This window comes from Globicephala melas, unplaced genomic scaffold (assembly GCF_963455315.2).
Source record: "Globicephala melas unplaced genomic scaffold, mGloMel1.2 SCAFFOLD_182, whole genome shotgun sequence".
Lineage (NCBI taxonomy): Eukaryota > Metazoa > Chordata > Mammalia > Artiodactyla > Delphinidae > Globicephala > Globicephala melas.
Window position 1 is genome coordinate 20,573 of NW_027207354.1, and position 12,033 is coordinate 32,605.

The 12,033-nt window shown below is 70.2% G+C and overlaps 7 non-coding genes across 7 annotated transcripts; all 7 read left to right on the forward strand.

The window, feature by feature from the left end:
- Positions 1–1,092: 1,092 nt before the first annotated feature.
- On the forward strand, positions 1,093–1,211 carry LOC132595394 (5S ribosomal RNA). Its single transcript, XR_009561531.1, has one exon. It is a non-coding gene; the product is annotated as a 5S ribosomal RNA (ribosomal RNA).
- A 932-nt stretch (positions 1,212–2,143) lies between these two features.
- LOC132595405 (5S ribosomal RNA) lies at positions 2,144–2,262 on the forward strand. Its single transcript, XR_009561543.1, has one exon. It is a non-coding gene; the product is annotated as a 5S ribosomal RNA (ribosomal RNA).
- A 2,696-nt stretch (positions 2,263–4,958) lies between these two features.
- On the forward strand, positions 4,959–5,077 carry LOC132595416 (5S ribosomal RNA). Its single transcript, XR_009561556.1, has one exon. It is a non-coding gene; the product is annotated as a 5S ribosomal RNA (ribosomal RNA).
- Positions 5,078–6,009: 932 nt separating this feature from the next.
- LOC132595427 (5S ribosomal RNA) lies at positions 6,010–6,128 on the forward strand. Its single transcript, XR_009561567.1, has one exon. It is a non-coding gene; the product is annotated as a 5S ribosomal RNA (ribosomal RNA).
- Positions 6,129–8,825: 2,697 nt separating this feature from the next.
- On the forward strand, positions 8,826–8,944 carry LOC132595438 (5S ribosomal RNA). Its single transcript, XR_009561579.1, has one exon. It is a non-coding gene; the product is annotated as a 5S ribosomal RNA (ribosomal RNA).
- A 931-nt stretch (positions 8,945–9,875) lies between these two features.
- LOC132595537 (5S ribosomal RNA) lies at positions 9,876–9,994 on the forward strand. The gene has a single exon (XR_009561678.1). It is a non-coding gene; the product is annotated as a 5S ribosomal RNA (ribosomal RNA).
- A 932-nt stretch (positions 9,995–10,926) lies between these two features.
- On the forward strand, positions 10,927–11,045 carry LOC132595449 (5S ribosomal RNA). Its single transcript, XR_009561591.1, has one exon. It is a non-coding gene; the product is annotated as a 5S ribosomal RNA (ribosomal RNA).
- Positions 11,046–12,033: the final 988 nt, after the last annotated feature.

The window sequence follows — 12,033 nt, forward strand, 5'->3', positions numbered from 1 at the left end:
ATGAAGGTGGGCGGGGGTGGAGGGTGCTCGGTAGCCTGGACGTCGGGCAGGAGGTGAGAGGGGCGGAGGAGCAGCGCTGAGCTGGGAGCCGGGGCCCGCTGGTCCGAGGCCTCGGCCAGTACCGTGAGGGAGGCGGAGGTGGCCACAGGGCGCCGCAAGGGCAGGATCTCAGCCCATTCGGCCGCCGGGTGCCGCACCTCGTGGGGATCGCGGGAGTAATCCAAGTGTCCCGTGGAGGGATGCAGGCTGCGGGTGGACTCGCTGTGAGCACAGCTGGGGAGGCTACGTCTGTGGGCCGGTGGGGTGTCGCGCTACCAGGCGTCGGGCCGGTAGACCCGAGGCACCAGAGCGGATGGAGGCTCAGAGCCCTCCAGACCCAGACTCCGCCATGGGCCCAGTTGCCGTCCTTTCGGCCCGCGAGCCCCTCGACCTGCACCTGGCCGCCCCGACCGGCGCCCAGCCCCGGCGCCGCCACCTGTGTGCCGGTGTGTCCCTCCACAGCTCCCTCCGACAAAAGCCCCGCCCCACCACCACCCCGCCCCTCTGGCGTGTCAGCGCGGCCGGGTGCGGGAGCGGGATCGAGGGCAGGGGCCGCTTCCCCGGGCCTGCCGGCCACCAGGGGCGGGGTCCTGAGCTCGGCGGGGGGTGTGGGGGCAAGGGTGGCCTTGCCGGGGCTGAGGGGCCGTGGCGACTCAATGGTGGCTCCCGGTGGCTTCGGGCCAGCTGCTGTCGGGCAGGAGGGCCGGCCCGGGCTGCGGCCGGGCTGCGCCTAGGGCCGCGTGGGCGGGCAGGGCCGATGCCCAAGGGACCGCGGGCCCCGGGCCCTGAAGCCTCCGGGGCCACGTCCCTGTGAGCGACGTGCGGGATCTTGGGCGGGGCGCCAAGCGCCGAAGGGTTTGCTGGGTCACGGCCGCCCTGGGCTGGGAGGTGGTCGCCAAACCCTCCGCCGCCGCCCGATACCCGAGACCTCCGTTGCCCCTGCCTGGGCGGGCGAGGGGGCCCTGCCGGGGCGGGCCGGCCGCCAGGCTGGCGTTAAGGCGCCAGCGCCAGCGAAACTGGGCCTCAAGAGGCCGCCCGCGGCCCCCCGCCCCCGTCTACGGCCATACCACCCTGAACGCGCCCGATCTCGTCTGATCTCGGAAGCTAAGCAGGGTCGGGCCTGGTTAGTACTTGGATGGGAGACCGCCTGGGAATACCGGGTGCTGTAGGCTTTTTGCCTCCCGCTCCGCCCGCCTTCTCCTTTACTCGCCCGCGGCGGGGGCCGCCGGCTCCGCCCCCGCCGGGCCCCGCTGCAGGCCCCACCTCCTCAGGCCCCTCCCACCACGGCGCGCGCCGGCGGGGTCGCTCCCCGCCGGCCCGGCCGGCCAGGCGGCCAGAAGGCGGCCCTGGAAGGCAGGCGCACCCCAGACGCTCCCGGGGTGGCTGGCCCGGACCCAGACTCCGCCGCGGGCCCAGTTGCCGTCCTTTCGGCCCGCGAGCCCCTCGACCTGCACCTGGCCGCCCCCACCGGCGCCCAGCCCCGGCGCCGCCACCTGTGTGCCGGTGTGTCCCTCCACAGCTCCCTCCGACAAAAGCCCCCCCCCACCCCGCCCCTCTGGCGTGTCACCGCGGCCGGGTGCGGGAGCGGGATCGAGGGCAGGGGCCGCTTCCCCGGGCCTGCCGGCCACCAGGGGCGGGGTCCTGAGCTCGGCGGGGGGTGTGGGGGCAAGGGTGGCCTTGCCGGGGCTGAGGGGCCGTGGCGACTCAATGGTGGCTCCCGGTGGCTTCGGGCCAGCTGCTGTCGGGCAGGAGGGCCGGCCCGGGCTGCGGCCGGGCTGCGCCTAGGGCCGCGTGGGCGGGCAGGGCCGATGCCCAAGGGACCGCGGGCCCCGGGCCCTGAAGCCTCCGGGGCCACGTCCCTGTGAGCGACGTGCGGGATCTTGGGCGGGGCGCCAAGCGCCGAAGGGTTTGCTGGGTCACGGCCGCCCTGGGCTGGGAGGTGGTCGCCAAACCCTCCGCCGCCGCCCGATACCCGAGACCTCCGTTGCCCCTGCCTGGGCGGGCGAGGGGGCCCTGCCGGGGCGGGCCGGCCGCCAGGCTGGCGTTAAGGCGCCAGCGCCAGCGAAACTGGGCCTCAAGAGGCCGCCCGCGGCCCCCCGCCCCCGTCTACGGCCATACCACCCTGAACGCGCCCGATCTCGTCTGATCTCGGAAGCTAAGCAGGGTCGGGCCTGGTTAGTACTTGGATGGGAGACCGCCTGGGAATACCGGGTGCTGTAGGCTTTTTGCCTCCCGCTCCGCCCGCCTTCTCCTTTACTCGCCCGCGGCGGGGGGGCCGCCGGCTCCGCCCCCGCCGAGCCCCGCTGCAGGCAGTAGTCAAGGTGGGTTTACCTGCCCGAGCAGGAAGCTTGGGCGATGGCAGAAGTGGGAAGAAACTCTTGAGCACAGGTTCTTGGGATCCACGGAGCAGCGCATGCACATGCGATGGGTGCCTACACAGCTGGCTTGCTTGTCTGTGGGGAAAGGCGAGATGGGTCAGGGCCTGGGTTCCTGAGGGGCTGAGAATCAAGGCAGGGATAGAAGAAAGGGGACAGGCCCACATCCCCTGAACCCACGCCGGCGCCCACTCACCTTTGTGGAAAATACGATTGAAAAGTGCCCGCAAGAATCTCTTCAGATGCCTCCAGAGTTGAGGCAAGAAGGGGAGGGGGGAGGCCGGGAGCAGGGTGAGCCCTGAAATCCAACCCTTGTCCCGGTCACACCCCAGCAGCCCTCCCACCTCAGCCCCTTCAAGACCCCAGGGCTCCCCCAACCGCGCTGCACAGATCCTGCCCTGACCATAGTCACCATGTTGATCCCCACGTTGAGCAAGATGAAGCTGACCGGGATCAGAAGAATTGAGTATCCTTGCTCCTGGCATTTCCTGGGGATGGGGCCAGTGAACGGCTCGGCTCGGTAGTAGTTTCGCTCACCCATGGCCGTTGGTCCCAGGACTGCCTGGGCCCTCTGCCCTCCAGTTTTAACTGGGAGCCAGACTGGGTCATAATGGGGCAGGTGGTGAGGTCACAGTGAGGGAGGGGGATGAAAAGGAGGGCCCAGAGTGGCATTCCCTGGTAACCAGGGTCAGGTAAGCTGAGCCTGGATAGTCAAACAGGGCCCGGTGGCCGGCATACATCCCCTCGAGCGGTCATTCATTCGCTCACCGCCCGCTGACTCACTTGTTCAAATGACACATTGCGTCTCTTGGCCCCTCTTGAGACTAGGAAGACCTTGGCCTCAGAGGCCTGCTGAAGGCCTGGCTGGAGTCCAGAGCCTCAGCCTTCTTCATGCCCTTCACTGGGCCTGGAGCTGGACCTGCCCAGATGTGGAACCTCCCAGTTTGGAAGCAACTTCTTGTATGAGGCTCTCTGTGGACAGGGACAGCTGAGACACAGAGGAGGTGCCCAGAGACCAGGGGTTTGGAGTCTGCAGCTGCAGATGTACTTAGTGCATGGTATAGGACCAGGAGGGGCCTGCTGGCAGAACTGTGGCCACTAAACCAAAGGGACCCTCAGGCCAAGAAGGGGACACTGGCTTCTTATTGCAGGAAGCCAAGCGCAGGGACCCAGGCTGGCAGAAGGAGTGGCGCTTCCAAGCCACAGACCACCAATGTTTCCTGGACTCTGGCGCTCTTTATTCCTCTCTCCATGCCCTGCCGCCCCCTGTCCCTGCCCCCACTTGCTGCTGGTAAGTTCATTTTCCCAGTCTGGCTCCCGTGCAGAGAGGGCCTGGAGGCCGAGGTGGAAGGTAGCAGCGAGTTGGCCCGCGCTTGGCCCTCCTGCGGTTGCCGCTTCAGCACCAGACTGTCATACACCTGGTAGTTGGCATTGCCTCCCGGGTTCCGGCTGAGTGGCATGAAGGTGGGCGGGGGTGGAGGGTGCTCGGTAGCCTGGACGTCGGGCAGGAGGTGAGAGGGGCAGAGGAGCAGGGCTGAGCTGGGAGCCGGGGCCCGCTGGTCCGAGGCCTCGGCCAGTACCGTGAGGGAGGCGGAGGTGGCCACAGGGCGCCGCAAGGGCAGGATCTCAGCCCATTCGGCCGCCGGGTGCCGCACCTCGTGGGGATCGCGGGAGTAATCCAAGTGTCCCGTGGAGGGATGCAGGCTGCGGTTGGACTCGCTGTGAGCACAGCTGGGGAGGCTACGTCTGTGGGCCGGTGGGGTGTCGCGCTACCAGGCGTCGGGCCGGTAGACCCGAGGCACCAGAGCGGATGGAGGCTCAGAGCCCTCCAGACCCAGACTCCGCCATGGGCCCAGTTGCCGTCCTTTCGGCCCGCGAGCCCCTCGACCTGCACCTGGCCGCCCCCACCGGCGCCCAGCCCCGGCGCCGCCACCTGTGTGCCGGTGTGTCCCTCCACAGCTCCCTCCGACAAAAGCCCCCCCCCACCCCGCCCCTCTGGCGTGTCACCGCGGCCGGGTGCGGGAGCGGGATCGAGGGCAGGGGCCGCTTCCCCGGGCCTGCCGGCCACCAGGGGCGGGGTCCTGAGCTCGGCGGGGGGTGTGGGGGCAAGGGTGGCCTTGCCGGGGCTGAGGGGCCGTGGCGACTCAATGGTGGCTCCCAGTGGCTTCGGGCCAGCTGCTGTCGGGCAGGAGGGCCGGCCCGGGCTGCGGCCGGGCTGCGCCTAGGGCCGCGTGGGCGGGCAGGGCCGATGCCCAAGGGACCGCGGGCCCCGGGCCCTGAAGCCTCCGGGGCCACGTCCCTGTGAGCGACGTGCGGGATCTTGGGCGGGGCGCCAAGCGCCGAAGGGTTTGCTGGGTCACGGCCGCCCTGGGCTGGGAGGTGGTCGCCAAACCCTCCGCCGCCGCCCGATACCCGAGACCTCCGTTGCCCCTGCCTGGGCGGGCGAGGGGGCCCTGCCGGGGCGGGCCGGCCGCCAGGCTGGCGTTAAGGCGCCAGCGCCAGCGAAACTGGGCCTCAAGAGGCCGCCCGCGGCCCCCCGCCCCCGTCTACGGCCATACCACCCTGAACGCGCCCGATCTCGTCTGATCTCGGAAGCTAAGCAGGGTCGGGCCTGGTTAGTACTTGGATGGGAGACCGCCTGGGAATACCGGGTGCTGTAGGCTTTTTGCCTCCCGCTCCGCCCGCCTTCTCCTTTACTCGCCCGCGGCGGGGGCCGCCGGCTCCGCCCCCGCCGGGCCCCGCTGCAGGCCCCACCTCCTCAGGCCCCTCCCACCACGGCGCGCGCCGGCGGGGGCGCTCCCCCCCGGCCCGGCCGGCCAGGCGGCCAGAAGGCGGCCCTGGAAGGCAGCCGCACCCCAGACGCTCCCGGGGTGGCTGGCCCGGACCCAGACTCCGCCGCGGGCCCAGTTGCCGTCCTTTCGGCCCGCGAGCCCCTCGACCTGCACCTGGCCGCCCCCACCGGCGCCCAGCCCCGGCGCCGCCACCTGTGTGCCGGTGTGTCCCTCCACAGCTCCCTCTGACAAAAGCCCCCCCCCACCCCGCCCCTCTGGCGTGTCACCGCGGCCGGGTGCGGGAGCGGGATCGAGGGCAGGGGCCGCTTCCCCGGGCCTGCCGGCCACCAGGGGCGGGGTCCTGAGCTCGGCGGGGGGTGTGGGGGCAAGGGTGGCCTTGCCGGGGCTGAGGGGCCGTGGCGACTCAATGGTGGCTCCCAGTGGCTTCGGGCCAGCTGCTGTCGGGCAGGAGGGCCGGCCCGGGCTGCGGCCGGGCTGCGCCTAGGGCCGCGTGGGCGGGCAGGGCCGATGCCCAAGGGACCGCGGGCCCCGGGCCCTGAAGCCTCCGGGGCCACGTCCCTGTGAGCGACGTGCGGGATCTTGGGCGGGGCGCCAAGCGCCGAAGGGTTTGCTGGGTCACGGCCGCCCTGGGCTGGGAGGTGGTCGCCAAACCCTCCGCCGCCGCCCGATACCCGAGACCTCCGTTGCCCCTGCCTGGGCGGGCGAGGGGGCCCTGCCGGGGCGGGCCGGCCGCCAGGCTGGCGTTAAGGCGCCAGCGCCAGCGAAACTGGGCCTCAAGAGGCCGCCCGCGGCCCCCCGCCCCCGTCTACGGCCATACCACCCTGAACGCGCCCGATCTCGTCTGATCTCGGAAGCTAAGCAGGGTCGGGCCTGGTTAGTACTTGGATGGGAGACCGCCTGGGAATACCGGGTGCTGTAGGCTTTTTGCCTCCCGCTCCGCCCGCCTTCTCCTTTACTCGCCCGCGGCGGGGGGGCCGCCGGCTCCGCCCCCGCCGAGCCCCGCTGCAGGCAGTAGTCAAGGTGGGTTTACCTGCCCGAGCAGGAAGCTTGGGCGATGGCAGAAGTGGGAAGAAACTCTTGAGCACAGGTTCTTGGGATCCACGGAGCAGCGCATGCACATGCGATGGGTGCCTACACAGCTGGCTTGCTTGTCTGTGGGGAAAGGCGAGATGGGTCAGGGCCTGGGTTCCTGAGGGGCTGAGAATCAAGGCAGGGATAGAAGAAAGGGGACAGGCCCACATCCCCTGAACCCACGCCGGCGCCCACTCACCTTTGTGGAAAATACGATTGAAAAGTGCCCGCAAGAATCTCTTCAGATGCCTCCAGAGTTGAGGCAAGAAGGGGAGGGGGGAGGCCGGGAGCAGGGTGAGCCCTGAAATCCAACCCTTGTCCCGGTCACACCCCAGCAGCCCTCCCACCTCAGCCCCTTCAAGACCCCAGGGCTCCCCCAACCGCGCTGCACAGATCCTGCCCTGACCATAGTCACCATGTTGATCCCCACGTTGAGCAAGATGAAGCTGACCGGGATCAGAAGAATTGAGTATCCTTGCTCCTGGCATTTCCTGGGGATGGGGCCAGTGAACGGCTCGGCTCGGTAGTAGTTTCGCTCACCCATGGCCGTTGGTCCCAGGACTGCCTGGGCCCTCTGCCCTCCAGTTTTAACTGGGAGCCAGACTGGGTCATAATGGGGCAGGTGGTGAGGTCACAGTGAGGGAGGGGGATGAAAAGGAGGGCCCAGAGTGGCATTCCCTGGTAACCAGGGTCAGGTAAGCTGAGCCTGGACAGTCAAACAGGGCCCGGTGGCCGGCATACATCCCCTCGAGCGGTCATTCATTCGCTCACCGCCCGCTGACTCACTTGTTCAAATGACACATTGCGTCTCTTGGTCCCTCTTGAGACTAGGAAGACCTTGGCCTCAGAGGCCTGCTGAAGGCCTGGCTGGAGTCCAGAGCCTCAGCCTTCTTCATGCCCTTCACTGGGCCTGGAGCTGGACCTGCCCAGATGTGGAACCTCCCAGTTTGGAAGCAACTTCTTGTATGAGGCTCTCTGTGGACAGGGACAGCTGAGACACAGAGGAGGTGCCCAGAGACCAGGGGTTTGGAGTCTGCAGCTGCAGATGTACTCAGTGCATGGTATAGGACCAGGAGGGGCCTGCTGGCAGAACTGTGGCCACTAAACCAAAGGGACCCTCAGGCCAAGAAGGGGACACTGGCTTCTTATTGCAGGAAGCCAAGCGCAGGGACCCAGGCTGGCAGAAGGAGTGGCGCTTCCAAGCCACAGACCACCAATGTTTCCTGGACTCTGGCGCTCTTTATTCCTCTCTCCATGCCCTGCAGCCCCCTGTCCCTGCCCCCACTTGCTGCTGGTAAGTTCATTTTCCCAGTCTGGCTCCCGTGCAGAGAGGGCCTGGAGGCCGAGGTGGAAGGTAGCAGCGAGTTGGCCCGCGCTTGGCCCTCCTGCGGTTGCCGCTTCAGCACCAGACTGTCATACACCTGGTAGTTGGCATTGCCTCCCGGGTTCCGGCTGAGTGGCATGAAGGTGGGCGGGGGTGGAGGGTGCTCGGTAGCCTGGACGTCGGGCAGGAGGTGAGAGGGGCGGAGGAGCAGCGCTGAGCTGGGAGCCGGGGCCCGCTGGTCCGAGGCCTCGGCCAGTACCGTGAGGGAGGCGGAGGTGGCCACAGGGCGCCGCAAGGGCAGGATCTCAGCCCATTCGGCCGCCGGGTGCCGCACCTCGTGGGGATCGCGGGAGTAATCCAAGTGTCCCGTGGAGGGATGCAGGCTGCGGGTGGACTCGCTGTGAGCACAGCTGGGGAGGCTACGTCTGTGGGCCGGTGGGGTGTCGCGCTACCAGGCGTCGGGCCGGTAGACCCGAGGCACCAGAGCGGATGGAGGCTCAGAGCCCTCCAGACCCAGACTCCGCCATGGGCCCAGTTGCCGTCCTTTCGGCCCGCGAGCCCCTCGACCTGCACCTGGCCGCCCCCACCGGCGCCCAGCCCCGGCGCCGCCACCTGTGTGCCGGTGTGTCCCTCCACAGCTCCCTCCGACAAAAGCCCCACCCCCACCCCGCCCCTCTGGCTTGTCAGCGCGGCCGGGTGCGGGAGCGGGATCGAGGGCAGGGGCCGCTTCCCCGGGCCTGCCGGCCACCAGGGGCGGGGTCCTGAGCTCGGCGGGGGGTGTGGGGGCAAGGGTGGCCTTGCCGGGGCTGAGGGGCCGTGGCGACTCAATGGTGGCTCCCGGTGGCTTCGGGCCAGCTGCTGTCGGGCAGGAGGGCCGGCCCGGGCTGCGGCCGGGCTGCGCCTAGGGCCGCGTGGGCGGGCAGGGCCGATGCCCAAGGGACCGCGGGCCCCGGGCCCTGAAGCCTCCGGGGCCACGTCCCTGTGAGCGACGTGCGGGATCTTGGGCGGGGCGCCAAGCGCCGAAGGGTTTGCTGGGTCACGGCCGCCCTGGGCTGGGAGGTGGTCGCCAAACCCTCCGCCGCCGCCCGATACCCGAGACCTCCGTTGCCCCTGCCTGGGCGGGCGAGGGGGCCCTGCCGGGGCGGGCCGGCCGCCAGGCTGGCGTTAAGGCGCCAGCGCCAGCGAAACTGGGCCTCAAGAGGCCGCCCGCGGCCCCCCGCCCCCGTCTACGGCCATACCACCCTGAACGCGCCCGATCTCGTCTGATCTCGGAAGCTAAGCAGGGTCGGGCCTGGTTAGTACTTGGATGGGAGACCGCCTGGGAATACCGGGTGCTGTAGGCTTTTTGCCTCCCGCTCCGCCCGCCTTCTCCTTTACTCGCCCGCGGCGGGGGCCGCCGGCTCCGCCCCCGCCGGGCCCCGCTGCAGGCCCCACCTCCTCAGGCCCCTCCCACCACGGCGCGCGCCGGCGGGGTCGCTCCCCGCCGGCCCGGCCGGCCAGGCGGCCAGAAGGCGGCCCTGGAAGGCAGGCGCACCCCAGACGCTCCCGGGGTGGCTGGCCCGGACCCAGACTCCGCCGCGGGCCCAGTTGCCGTCCTTTCGGCCCGCGAGCCCCTCGACCTGCACCTGGCCGCCCCCACCGGCGCCCAGCCCCGGCGCCGCCACCTGTGTGCCGGTGTGTCCCTCCACAGCTCCCTCCGACAAAAGCCCCCCCCACCCCGCCCCTCTGGCGTGTCACCGCGGCCGGGTGCGGGAGCGGGATCGAGGGCAGGGGCCGCTTCCCCGGGCCTGCCGGCCACCAGGGGCGGGGTCCTGAGCTCGGCGGGGGGTGTGGGGGCAAGGGTGGCCTTGCCGGGGCTGAGGGGCCGTGGCGACTCAATGGTGGCTCCCGGTGGCTTCGGGCCAGCTGCTGTCGGGCAGGAGGGCCGGCCCGGGCTGCGGCCGGGCTGCGCCTAGGGCCGCGTGGGCGGGCAGGGCCGATGCCCAAGGGACCGCGGGCCCCGGGCCCTGAAGCCTCCGGGGCCACGTCCCTGTGAGCGACGTGCGGGATCTTGGGCGGGGCGCCAAGCGCCGAAGGGTTTGCTGGGTCACGGCCGCCCTGGGCTGGGAGGTGGTCGCCAAACCCTCCGCCGCCGCCCGATACCCGAGACCTCCGTTGCCCCTGCCTGGGCGGGCGAGGGGGCCCTGCCGGGGCGGGCCGGCCGCCAGGCTGGCGTTAAGGCGCCAGCGCCAGCGAAACTGGGCCTCAAGAGGCCGCCCGCGGCCCCCCGCCCCCGTCTACGGCCATACCACCCTGAACGCGCCCGATCTCGTCTGATCTCGGAAGCTAAGCAGGGTCGGGCCTGGTTAGTACTTGGATGGAAGACCGCCTGGGAATACCGGGTGCTGTAGGCTTTTTGCCTCCCGCTCCGCCCGCCTTCTCCTTTACTCGCCCGCGGCGGGGGCCGCCGGCTCCGCCCCCGCCGGGCCCCGCTGCAGGCCCCACCTCCTCAGGCCCCTCCCACCACGGCGCGCGCCGGCGGGGTCGCTCCCCGCCGGCCCGGCCGGCCAGGCGGCCAGAAGGCGGCCCTGGAAGGCAGGCGCACCCCAGACGCTCCCGGGGTGGCTGGCCCGGACCCAGACTCCGCCGCGGGCCCAGTTGCCGTCCTTTCGGCCCGCGAGCCCCTCGACCTGCACCTGGCCGCCCCCACCGGCGCCCAGCCCCGGCGCCGCCACCTGTGTGCCGGTGTGTCCCTCCACAGCTCCCTCCGACAAAAGCCCCCCCCCACCCCGCCCCTCTGGCGTGTCACCGCGGCCGGGTGCGGGAGCGGGATCGAGGGCAGGGGCCGCTTCCCCGGGCCTGCCGGCCACCAGGGGCGGGGTCCTGAGCTCGGCGGGGGGTGTGGGGGCAAGGGTGGCCTTGCCGGGGCTGAGGGGCCGTGGCGACTCAATGGTGGCTCCCAGTGGCTTCGGGCCAGCTGCTGTCGGGCAGGAGGGCCGGCCCGGGCTGCGGCCGGGCTGCGCCTAGGGCCGCGTGGGCGGGCAGGGCCGATGCCCAAGGGACCGCGGGCCCCGGGCCCTGAAGCCTCCGGGGCCACGTCCCTGTGAGCGACGTGCGGGATCTTGGGCGGGGCGCCAAGCGCCGAAGGGTTTGCTGGGTCACGGCCGCCCTGGGCTGGGAGGTGGTCGCCAAACCCTCCGCCGCCGCCCGATACCCGAGACCTCCGTTGCCCCTGCCTGGGCGGGCGAGGGGGCCCTGCCGGGGCGGGCCGGCCACCAGGCTGGCGTTAAGGCGCCAGCGCCAGCGAAACTGGGCCTCAAGAGGCCGCCCGCGGCCCCCCGCCCCCGTCTACGGCCATACCACCCTGAACGCGCCCGATCTCGTCTGATCTCGGAAGCTAAGCAGGGTCGGGCCTGGTTAGTACTTGGATGGGAGACCGCCTGGGAATACCGGGTGCTGTAGGCTTTTTGCCTCCCGCTCCGCCCGCCTTCTCCTTTACTCGCCCGCGGCTGGGGGGCCGCCGGCTCCGCCCCCGCCGAGCCCCGCTGCAGGCAGTAGTCAAGGTGGGTTTACCTGCCCGAGCAGGAAGCTTGGGCGATGGCAGAAGTGGGAAGAAACTCTTGAGCACAGGTTCTTGGGATCCACGGAGCAGCGCATGCACATGCGATGGGTGCCTACACAGCTGGCTTGCTTGTCTGTGGGGAAAGGCGAGATGGGTCAGGGCCTGGGTTCCTGAGGGGCTGAGAATCAAGGCAGGGATAGAAGAAAGGGGACAGGCCCACATCCCCTGAACCCACGCCGGCGCCCACTCACCTTTGTGGAAAATACGATTGAAAAGTGCCCGCAAGAATCTCTTCAGATGCCTCCAGAGTTGAGGGAAGAAGGGGAGGGGGGAGGCCGGGAGCAGGGTGAGCCCTGAAATCCAACCCTTGTCCCGGTCACACCCCAGCAGCCCTCCCACCTCAGCCCCTTCAAGACCCCAGGGCTCCCCCAACCGCGCTGCACAGATCCTGCCCTGACCATAGTCACCATGTTGATCCCCACGTTGAGCAAGATGAAGCTGACCGGGATCAGAAGAATTGAGTATCCTTGCTCCTGGCATTTCCTGGGGATGGGGCCAGTGAACGGCTCGGCTCGGTAGTAGTTTCGCTCACCCATGGCCGTTGGTCCCAGGACTGCCTGGGCCCTCTGCCCTCCAGTTTTAACTGGGAGCCAGACTGGGTCATAATGGGGCAGGTGGTGAGGTCACAGTGAGGGAGGGGGATGAAAAGGAGGGCCCAGAGTGGCATTCCCTGGTAACCAGGGTCAGGTAAGCTGAGCCTGGACAGTCAAACAGGGCCCGGTGGCCGGCATACATCCCCTCGAGCGGTCATTCATTCGCTCACCGCCCGCTGACTCACTTGTTCAAATGACACATTGCGTCTCTTGGCCCCTCTTGAGACTAGGAAGACCT